This window comes from Rissa tridactyla, chromosome 5 (assembly GCF_028500815.1).
Source record: "Rissa tridactyla isolate bRisTri1 chromosome 5, bRisTri1.patW.cur.20221130, whole genome shotgun sequence".
NCBI classification, from domain to species: Eukaryota; Metazoa; Chordata; class Aves; order Charadriiformes; family Laridae; genus Rissa; species Rissa tridactyla.
In genome coordinates, this window is record NC_071470.1 from 52,932,086 (window position 1) to 52,944,190 (window position 12,105).

The 12,105-nt window shown below is 42.1% G+C and overlaps 1 protein-coding gene across 2 annotated transcripts in view; it reads right to left on the reverse strand.

Annotated features, from left to right (window-relative positions):
• UNC5C (unc-5 netrin receptor C) overlaps positions 1-12,105 on the reverse strand; it is a 264,208-nt gene that overhangs the window by 34,198 nt on the left and 217,905 nt on the right. The window lies entirely within an intron of this gene.

Consider the following 12,105-nt stretch of genomic DNA (forward strand, 5'->3'; position numbering starts at 1 on the left):
AATTGCAGGTACAAACTTACCTCCCCCTGAAGTTTCCAGACATTAACTATTGTGTAAATGCTACCTTAACTGAAATACCAGAGCAAGAAGAGCTGCTTTTTGATGATGATGTTTTTTCTGAGGCATCGTGGGACAGACTATATTGCCTTTAATATCTACTTAAAACTTTATTTCACAGCAATGATTCCAGACTTACAATTGCTTTTAGAAATATTATGTTCTTACATTCATTTATTTGGTTCTTTGAGGCAAGTTCACCTATGTGTACTCTGAACACACACTCAATCTTTTGTAATAACTGCTTCCTACTTCTACTAGTGCACTCCAGGCATTGGCCATAAAAAATTAGGCGCGCAACTTTTGCGGGCTTGAGTGAGTTCTCAGCAAGTCTGGGCGTGTATTTACAGTACCCTAGTTACTCCCCACTTACTCCCTAGACAAATGCTGAGGCCCATATTTAGTCAACCTAAATTTCAGCTATAGCCTTATGCCCAATATTTCCCTTGCCAAGATGTCTCTGGAGACCAGGAGGCAGTCAGCAGGAAATGCAAGGCACAAGGACAAGGTGGTATTTAGGCTGGCTGCCATCTCTGAACTCCGTTTTGCCTTGTACTCAAATCCACTGGGAAAGCTGAGGACATCTCCCTGCGTTTCATGTGCCCCAGCACGTTCTCGGGGGAGCCGGCACAGGGCAGCACGTGTCCCTCAGCTCTGCATCGCCCACAGAGCTCAAGCTCACCTGCACAGAGCCGGAAGGGATTTTCTGCTCTCCTTACGTTGCATTTCAGCTGGCAAGTTTTGCATTCAAGGTTCTGTCATTCCTGCCACTTCTGAAGCGATCTAACAACCGCCATTCGATGGGCACAAAGGACTGGATTAGCTGTGGTATTATTGAAAGCGTTCTCTCCTCCCAGGAAAATGGAAATCCAAATTCACGTCTTTTCAGCAAAGTAAACAAGTGTGGTCCTCAAATACTCTAAAAGTAATTTACCTCATCACAACCTCTTCACAGACCCTCTTTGTCACAAATACTTACTTGTGTCTCACAAGTTTGCATAGATTCTCTTAGAAGTAACTACAGAGAGCATCCCTGCAGCTATGTAAAGGTGACACCAATTTCTCAAAAGGAAATGTTTTGCGTATGTGTTCAAAGGCACGTCTATTAAACTGGGAGGAAGAGGCGAGGATTTCCTTCCATTAGCCTCGCGAACCAACATGCTTAGTAAAGTGAGCTTGATTTTATTCTCCTGTGTGTGCTGTGAACTGAACCACGCACCCAACTCCAGCCAACTGTTTCTGTGCAAGCATAGCCTGGATTGCACAAGAGTCTTGGAGGACACATTTTCAGCCTGAAAAACATGTTTTTTACATAGGAGAAAGGCATGGCTGAGGTGGAAGGGTTAAGGGCTGCTGAGTGAGATGCCATGTGTTTGAGTCATGGCCGTGCCGTTTTTTAGCTGAGGAACAAATCACAGCTGAGCAACCTGGCTGTAGATGGAGAGGTGGCCACTCGTGCTGGATGTGGAGTCCTTGTTGAGGTGACAGTGCTACACAAGCTAGGCTGTGATGGTCATACAACCCTGTCTGCTCACAGTATGTGGGCAGACTCCCCTGGCTGAAGCTAGCAGAGACCTTACCTTGGGTTGACTTTCAGCATCCCAGCAAGCCGGTGACCCCCGCTGTCTGCACGCCAGCTCCATTTGCACTTGCAAATTAAGCACGTTTGTTGGAGATCACTCAAACATGGCAACTACAGATGCCTTCTGCCATTTGGGCAGGACTTTTTAGAATAAAACTACTTTTAGACAATCCTTTGTCATGAAAGCGCTCTTCCAAAAGGGAGCGGGCATTGCAGTGGCAGCGGTAAGGGGACGTTTTACAGCCATGCACTGGTGGTGGTGGCTGGGCAGAAGGTAGGGTTATTGCCATGCTCCCAGCACAAGAGCACCAGGATTGCTTTAGAAAGTTGGTTTTCACACTGGTCCCTCTGACTGTGCCTTCAAAAAATGAGAAAGGACATTTTCATCAGATAACGATGCAAACCTGCTGGGATCAGTAACTGAAATAATGAAGAATGACTTCTCTCCTCTCTTCAAAGTAACTGCAGTGAAAAAGAGATCTTTTTCTTGTGGGTTTTTTTTTCCTTCCTTGTATCAACAGCGTTGCTTGGCAAGTACCTGAGGGACTTCTACCAGGATCATCAAAATTTTTAACGAGGGTGAATTTAGAAAGGTGCTGGTGGGTTTGACTCTGGGAAGGCTGCTGAGGCTGCTGACTCACACTCGGAGCAGCTGGTTTCACAGTGAGCTACTTGCTTTGAGAAAAGTAATTTAAGCTTCTTCCTACAGCTTGTTGAGAAATGTACGTTTTCAAAGGGGCTTTTGATTTTTTGTTGTGTAACTTACTGCTGGATGAGTAAAATAGTAATAATCATACTGTACACTTGCATAGTCCCTTCTGTTTGAGGCTCTCAGATGCTTACCAAAAGCGGGTATTTATTTCCCTCATTTTACAAGTACCTCACCCTATGTCATACCGGGGGAATTAGTCGGAGGCTTGGGTTAACACACAGAAACTGCACCACTGTAATTGCACGGTAAATGCATTCATTAAAAAGCCTTTAATTAAGTTGATGTTCCTCCATGCATTCTACTTTATATTCCACTTTAGGCTTGTAAATACATTTTTTGTCCCTGTGGAAGTGCTTCTATTGAGTGTTAAAGGCGGGCTTTTTTTTAACTAAAGTAATTACACTGGCACAAATCCTTTGTACAAATGTAGATGTATCATTATAAAGGTGCAATACGTAGGCATTGCCTATTCTCTTTCTATAAAGCATGTGAAGAGCAATTTAAGCACCTTTATAATGATGTAACACGCTGGGAAAAGTGAAAAGGGTGAATATGTCAGATTGCACTGGAAAGATAAACCGGTCCAACATTGGCATATAGAAAAGACTTCAGCAGGCTTTTTATCAATCTAGTTTAACTGAATTTCAGCATCAGTCACACTTGCACTGATTTGGGGAACTGTGTCCATTTAACTAAACAGATTTTGAAGCTCATTCAATTAGTTTGGTGCAGTTAGTGAACGCAGATGATCCTCAAGCACTGGAAGTCCAGCCCGAGCATTCTGGTCCCACATGACTTGTTCTGACCTTCTGGAAATACATTTATGCCAGAGACCACAGCAGACCCAACGGTGGGTCTCTGTGGCTGAATGGCCTTCAGCATATCTGCATGTGTGGGATCATCTGCCTTAGGGGGTTAGCTTTGACAAATAGGCAGGCTGAGCCTTTTTACAGTATGAATTCATCTGCCGCAATTTTCCTTGGGAGGACTAAATAAACCTTCTGCCAAACTGGGGAAAAATGAAACATTTGGGAATGGAAGAATCTCAAACCTATGAAAGATAATTGTGCAGAGATTATGGCACTGACTCCCTGGAGACCGAAACTGAAAAAGTGTGTCACCAAACAGTCACCAAAACAACTTTTCTAAGCTTTTTTTTTTTTTTCCCACTGGGGAAGAATCTACCCCTCAGCACATTCGTGGGTATACATACACACACGGTGCTCAGACTGGGAACTCAGGATCATGACCGTGGGCATCCTGAAATCCTGTGTTTGATTTTACCTAGAATACAGGACCCTGGAAATACACCGCCTTGGCCTGCGAACTGGCATATTTTAAAGACAACTTCTATCCCTGTGGTATAAAACACTGAGTCACGGCTTCATGCAGAGGGAACGTTGTAACTGGCTCCCCTTTTCAGTCCTTAATAGATTTTCCTAGCTTTCTAGTCATGCTGAATTTGTATTAACGGATATCAATTTTAGAGCGATTTGATCAGATTATGAAAGTATTTTGCTCTGTTGCTTGTAGTAAATAAAATTTTCACATAAGAGACAAAGAAAAATTCCCAGTTTTCCATTTGTATTTTCCCCAGCTACTTTCTCTCTTCCCAGCAAGTAACTAGGTAAGATGGTGGAGTAGCTGAAGGTGATCTTTCTGGGCATTTATTTTCTAGGGTTTATACAGTTTGAGTCATATTTACAAAAATACTCACAATATTTCTGTAAAGATATTGCTCTGTAGCATTAGCTGCCGAGGTCACGGTCAATGATACCTATTTTGAGACCGTATCAAGGTCAGTGAGAGTTGGAGACAGGCACTTTCATTTAATAAAGTGAAGATTGCATAAAGCACGCCGTAAGTGCTTGTTTCTTCAATACATCATATTTTAATCCGGCACCACTTGCTTCTAATCTATAAATGCTCTTTACCCTCTATGTAGCAGTTCCAAAATGAGCTAAGGTCACTTAATTATGTGGCCCTTTTGAAAGCCTAGCCACAGGACACGTCTCAGTAACATCCTGTAGCAATGAACTCAACAGGTTGAGCATAATATATTGTAACAGCACTTTCCCCCCTTTTGGCTCCAAAGTCAATGCCCTTAAATAGCCTATGAGAAAAGAAGAGGGGACGCATTCAACTGCTGCCTTTCTTCCTCTACTTTGATGGCTTTATCCAGGGTAGCAACAATGAAGTAGGAATAATCTCGTGCTGGCAACAGCCTCTGAACCACAGAGCTACAACGGACAGATGAACAGAGACTAATTCGCACATGTAGATGCCTAAAATTTGAAGGAAGTGGTTCTTAGATGATTCACAGTAGGTATGTGGTGAATATATTGTGACATGAGAATTTCCTGGAACCACCCTTTGTTTCTCTGTGACACATAAACACATCAGATGAGTTCCAGTATTTAATAATTCAAAGCCAACAAGCTGGTAATTTTTCCCATAACATACTTAATTCTTGTTTCAGCATTAATTCAACACCTTCCTCTTTCCCCAGCTCCAGTGGCTCAGAATTTTATTTCAAATCTTTGGGTTTGGCTGAAATTTTCTATACCCAGGCTCGGTCTCAGAAATTATCCTGAAAAGTTTGAGTCAAAGTGGCTTAAGATCCATTATTATTATTATTATTATTATTATTACTACTACTATTATTACGATGTTTGGTTTTGTTAAATTTTTGAGTTCAGTGAATCTCAACAGGTAAAGAACAAGTATATTTTGCTGCTTCCAAATGCCAGCTTCTAGAAATTCTGCTTATCTTCCTTTTCCTGTAAAATGCCGTTCTCGGTTCAAAGTCAGCTCAACTTCAGATTTTGTAAAACTCTGCACTCGGAAGAGACATCCAGCAATTCTGAATTCTCTTATAAAGAGACATTTCTGAGGCAAAGAAGATAGGTACATGCCTCTGCAGTGCTTGTGGTGCTGTGACCATAGCAGTGACCGAGCATTACTAGTCCTGTTTCCACCTTAGGCCTCCTTTTGCCTTACCTAGTTTACTTCTCAGCAATTCCACAGCCATGGACAGGCAGTCACATATTCTCTTGTTAGGAGAAGGAACTTAGGAGACTTAATTTGACATCCTGGAGTTTTGAATTGCTCCGTGCAGGTCCCACTGTCCAGAGACTGGGACTGCATAAGCTTCCCGTAGCTCAACAAGGAGGCAGAGTTAGTGGTAGAAATGCAACCTTAGAGTAAACCACATATTCTCACTGCTCGTTTTCACATGTTTCTAATGCAGATTTGCCACAGGAGGAATATTAAAAATAATCTTTGAATTGTAATTGCTGTTAATTGTTTCTCTCCCCTGCTATTTCCCAGGAACTCTAGCACATAAACAAGAAGATGTGATATCTTATAACTTATTTGTGGTGGTTAAAAATAAAAAAAATCCAACAAACAAAACCCCTGGAGCTGCAAAAAATTCTCAGACAGAATGTGCCCAGCTTCTTCCTATATTTGCTATTCTAAAGAAAGACCTTCATGTCTGCAGTAATGATGCTGAAGGTCAGATATGGTATCAGGCATCCCAGAGATAATGCACATTAATTTATTTTCCTTCTAAAGGACTAATTATTGGCATGTTCAGGGTGGGCTAATAAACAGGGAGCTTGAGGTTTTGTGACTGATTATTTACTTGGGTATTATCTCAGATCTTTCCTTAAGGGGTAGGTTAAATGGGGAGTCTCTCTTGTTCTGTCCTTGAACAGGAGTTTATGATATTCTATAATTAAGACTGAAACTATGTTTTCATTTTAAATTGGATTCCTGACATTTTGTTAACATTGTTAGAAAGGTCTTGCCTGAGTTTAAACAGGCATGTCATCTATATGGGGGTGGGGGAAGATGGAAGAGCAGGATAACTTGGTGCTAAAATTTGATGTGGATTAGAACAGGCAATTTTGACATTATGCAATCTTTTACAGTTAAGGACTTTGACCTTTTGGCTAAATTTTACGTCAGTCTTTAGTATCTTAGAAGCACAGAACCTTAACATTGGGTTTGTCATGCAGTTCGACAGCAAAAGTAAACACATGTCTAGCATGGCAATTTGCTAGATTGTGTACTTGCAAATTCCACGTTTGCAATGACTGAACATTAAATAGACCTCCTGGGGTTTGCTTTGCTTTGCAATTGTAGCAGGACAAGAGCACAGAGGTTACAGGGAGAGCTGAAAGGTGGGCAGCACTGAAGGGAGGACACATGGCAAACAACTAGATGAAGGAAGGGACAGCTGGAAGAGGATCAAAAGAGGGGATCGAAACTGTAAGGACTGCTGGAAGAAAGGCTAATGGAAAGCATGAGTTATCCATATGGATGTTCACTGACACGTACTGAAATCTCTGGCAGGTCTGTGAGCTCACAGGCAAAGTGACTTGTATTCCCTGGCTTAAAACCTCAAAAACCCCAGAGACTCCAGAATCAGCTGATCAGCTCAACATTCATGTCCCGAACTACAGGAACTTCCTTCCCCAACATGAGTTTTCATTTAAGGATGCCTCAATGTTTTTGTTAGTCCTTTATGTAGAACACAGATATAGTAATAGAGAGTGCTGAGTTTTACTCCTGATCCTGTCACTCCACCCTTGATGAGCCTTGTGCTGCTCACGTAACCTTGCTTCACCTGCCACCCTGCCGGGACAGCGAAAATCACGAAATATATCCACCTCTGTACATGGTAAGGAAAATACAAACATTATTGTCACTGTATGGTTGGGGTTTTTTCCATGATGAATGTATCAGACTTTATTATAAGCTTGCCTTCTTCATTCAGCTGAGTAACTTTTTTTTTTTCTTTAGTGTGCAGAGGAATAAGGGAAAAATAAAAGAAAAACTCAAAGAATTAAGAAGAATGAAAATTATAGATCGACAAGGTTGGGGTTTTTCTCCTTTCTGCATGGCTACAATATTTTTGAATTAGTCGAGATTTTTCAAAACAGCCTAGAGATCTTAGAGCACTTGTCTTTCATTAAAATTAATGTGGAGGTGGCTCTTTCTGAACTGAGTGGGGTAAGACACAGTGTCCTGGGTTCTGCTTGTGGCTCTGCCCTTCTGTTTTCTCTCAACACTTTTATCTGCCTCGAGCAGTACGTTTTCTAGGCAAGAGCTCTCACTCGGCAGTTGCAGGGGGCCCGCCGGAGTGTGGACACTTCTCAGCTGGGGATTTCTCATGTCGCTACAATAAAAATAAAGATGAGTCGTAACTCTGAGATGTGTGCATAAACTCCCTTGGCTGCTACAGCATTATGTAGTAGTTGGGTTGAAAACAGTTATAACACATCTCTTTACTCATATCAAATAACAGCATTACAGAAAACTTCCTCCAGGAACAGACGAGATGCGCTCTTCAAATGAATGAAACTCCCCCTGCAAGGACTCGGCGAAACAGGCCAGGTGGCTGTGTCGTTATGCCGACAGACTGAACGCATTAGAAGTTCTCTCTTGACCCACATGCTCTTAATAAAAGGTTTTATTTCATTCCTCTGCACACACGGGCTTCTGTTGCAGTCTCCCTTGAGAGAGCTTTGCTTACCTCCTGGAGGCTGGAAAACATTCCCCTGCTCTTTGCACACTAATCTCCTCTGGAGGACCAGAGGTCCTCATCAAACTGCTCTGCCCTGTAATTCTTCCCTGAATGCCTGCTTTCAAAACAAGCCAAAAAGGGAAACGAATGCATCAGAAGTTCTGGCATGTTACATTAAACAAGCAGGGCATGTGCAGAATATATAAGTTTTGGGAAGAAAGAGATTTTAGTATCAGGTTAACCTTGCTTTCTACGCGAGATCTGTGTATAAATAGGCACAAGACTGGAAAAGGGCAGCAGTTAACCATTTCCTGCACAAACATGACAAATGCATCTTTTTCACTCGCTTAGGCAGCATCGTTGTAAGAGGGAACCTTATAAACTTCATACCACCTTTCAGATGAGGATTTCAAAGCCCTTGGCAAACATAGATTTGCTGTCATCATTTCATATCAATTCACTCTCTACTAGAAGGCAGCCTTTTTTTAAACAAGGAATGGGATTAGTAGTTTGATAATAACATCTTCACCATGGTACAGGCGCCTCTTTCTCAAGTGGTGTATCCACTATTTGAATTTCCAAGTACGTAAGATACATGCAGGGAGAGAATCAAAGCGACCTGAGAGTTAGTCCAGAGTGCTGTCTGTAATGACGGGTGAAGATGTTTTGAATCTTTTCTTCCATTATTTACGTGACAGTAGCACATCTCTGTTTTTTCATGCTAATTTATTTAAATCCAGTAAACAAAGGAAAAGTCCACACTGGGTCTGATGACACTTGGCAATGATTCACAAATGGAAATTTCCTGTTGGCCCTATTCAATGATGGATTTGTATTCCATATTGTGAGTCTGCACAAAGTGAACAGTTTTACTATACAGAGTAACAGTACTATTTATGTAACTATACAATCCACAGTCCTCAAGCGACAATATGTGCTTCGGAACTACCCTGCTACTCTAAGATACCTAGCCCTGTCTGTTGAAAAAAATGGAAAGCACAAGTTGGCCAGCCTTTCATGAAAGGTCACGGTCGTCTACTAAAGCCAAGAGTGAGCTGAAGAAGGGGCACTGGTTGTCTCCTTCTGACTGCGCTTCTGCCAACCCTGCACATCACATGCACGACTTCAGGAAAGACCAACAGCTTCACCAGCATGGACAGGCACCAACTTCACGCCTACGGACTTTCTGTACTTAGTTATTCAGGGCAGGGAGAATACAGATCTGAACACCGTCACTTCAGATCCTCAACAGACAGGACGCAGGTGACATGCTCTGAGCATGACAGCTGCACATCACATCTCATGTAATAAGCCTTCAACTTAACCATGCAACACAGCAAAGTCCCTTCAAAGGTTGTCCACCTCTTCCCGATTACCAGCAGCATTTTACACATACTGCAAAGCAGAATTTGGCCCGCCAGGGATTTTTAGCATCTGTTTGGTACCACATGCGTGATCTCGCAGTCATTCCAGATTGGTCCCAGCAAAACACTTCTTGTACATAATTTTAAAAATATTTGTCATCTAGTGCAGGGAACTGCTTGTGCTGAAGTTTGCGCCAGCAGTGGAGTGCTTTGCTTTCTAAGTCCCCACACAGAACGCCCACAAAAGTCATTAGGCAGGATGAGTGGAGAGCTAATTGCAGTGTTTCAGTTTATAGCGATTCCCTGTGAGATGCAGTGCGTGCCTTTAAAAGTGTTGTTCCTTGCACTGAAGTATTTACCACAGGAGTCATACTTCAAATGGGAAATAATGCAACTATGGAGGCAATAATGCAACTAGCGTGGGCGGTAACCAGCCAATTCTTCTTACACCTACAGCATATTTTATTCCAGAAGATCATATTAATGCCATTATGGGAATTATGAAATTGGTATAATGGGACCTGCTAGGCAATATTGTGTATTTGGAAACTTAAAATAGCAATGACCATCCTAAATTTTCACTACAGCTGCTTTTCTTCTTCAATTCAGCCTGCTGTCTCTCTGCGGGCTCTCTAGTTTAATGACTGTTCATCCTTTCATGTTAGCAGAAAAATACTAACTACTGGATAAGGGAGTGTATGTGTGTACTAGCAAGATCATTAGTCTGAATAAACGTGACAGTGGAGTTGCACGAGTAATGCCACAGTTAGTGGTAAGCACAAACTACAGCTTTGGGTGTAAAATACTGTAATTACAAGGGATGCAGAAAGCTCCACAGTTTTTATCCCCACAGAAATCGATAGCGGTGCAGACTGCTGCTCTTTGGTGGAGCAGGAGCAGTCTGATGAAAGAGCTTATTGATTTATCCAGCTGATGCTACTGTAGTGAATAATAGACTGGAAGAAAAAGGGCTTGTAAATTAGACTCATTCAATCCAACATTTTCCAGGATCTCTTTTATGTACAGCTATATAGAGATATATATTTACAAGTGAGTTTTTGTCAAAGCAACAGCCTTCTGGTAAGAGGGTGTGTCTACTAATTCTTTGACCTCAACTTACACCTACGGTCTAAAGTCAACCTTCAAGCTCTCGAGGAAGACTGACACTAAAGAGGAAGCACCAGGCCACCTAAGAGCAGGATTTGGCTGCAGTGCAGGTAAGCAGCTGGGCAACACACCTCCCGGAGGGCTATGACCACAGAGGGAAGGTGGCTGTGGCTGCCCCCATGCCACCTGTGCCATGCAAGACCCACTGGCATGAAGGCGCTGGAAAAGTCTGCTGTGGATCCACAGGTCCCCAGGCTAGCAGAAATGTTAGCCCCAGGCCCGTTCCCACCAGCCTCAAATAATGTGGAAAGAGGCATGGTGTTTTAGGAATTAAAGGAGTCCTGTGTTTCTTCTAGGCTCAGCAGGCAGATTTGCTATGAACTTAGATCCACACTCGTAAAAATATAAGTGTTCGGCCTGGTTTTAAAGTGAGAAGGAGAATTACAGAAAAAGAGAGAGAGGGAGAGAAAGAACATCAGGCACGCTGCCACCAAGTATAGAAATCAATCTTCTCAGCGGTGATGGATCAGGGAGCAGGACTGTAAGTTTTACAGGTATATGAAACCCCATGAGTATAAAGACACTATTAAAACACTGCCATTAAATTCCAGCACTGAAGGATGATCATAGCCCCTGGAGCCAAGCAGGTCAATATGTGACTGTATATTTTTCATTACCATTTTTTATATACATATATATGAAGCAGAATAGGATTCACAACAGCCTCACTCTCTCTCCCGCTGAAGGGCTCTCTCTGCTTTGTACTCAGCATCCACTTTCACAAATAAAATGCAATATACCATCAACAGATAAATGAGATCCCTACAGGGCTTTTATTCTGCCATACCATTATATCTACTTTTCCACAAGATTTCTGCTTAAATGGCTCTCTTTATGCACATACACAAAGATGACATACACCTGCCTAAATATAATCTGATAGCGAAGAGCTCTTCTGTATGGGGAAATGTATCTTTTCTTCCCAATTTACCATAATGACTTATTCACACTGCTGGAGCCAGGGGTACGTTAGCTTTCCCCACTATAAAAGTCACCAAGATGTTATACAGTAAGACGTGGATGGATTTTTTTTTTTTTCTATCTTTAGAAAAGAAAAAGAGAGGAGCCCTGAATCCCACCTTTCTGGTTTCCCCATAAAAACCAATGTTTTGAGGAATTACAGCTTTATAGGCTGCTGACACTGACTAATAATTTTTAATGTCATGAAAGTGTTTGTGCGAGTCACTCAGAAGAAGACTTTTTTGAGCTGGGAAACCTCAGAGTAAATGGCCATGCTGTGCCATAGGGTAGCTCAGAGATCACTGCCAGCACAGTAGCCACCTATATGGCACTTATTCAAGAAGCAGACCTATGTATTAGCTAGCAGTGTCACTTTTCCGTCATCCTGACTATTTCAGTCAAAAGTAACCTGCCCCAGAGAATAGTAATTCCTGAGTCCTTTTTCATGAGAGAACTCAAAGCATTTTTATGATCTGAACACATAGATACCAGATAGTTATAGCCACAACTCTGCAGACAACAGAGAGCTGAGCCTTGACAGAGAAATACTGCAGAGAGACAGAATGAAGGAACAGGAGAGGTGTATGTGAGGATTCTGGCTCAGGTTATTGTGCTAACGAAACGTGAAAGGAAGTTTCAATGCATTAGCAGAGCAGAGAAGACCTCGTTTTTGAGAAGGAATGGGGTTCACATACTACGAATTGTTTGTCAGTGTATGTCAGAATCACCC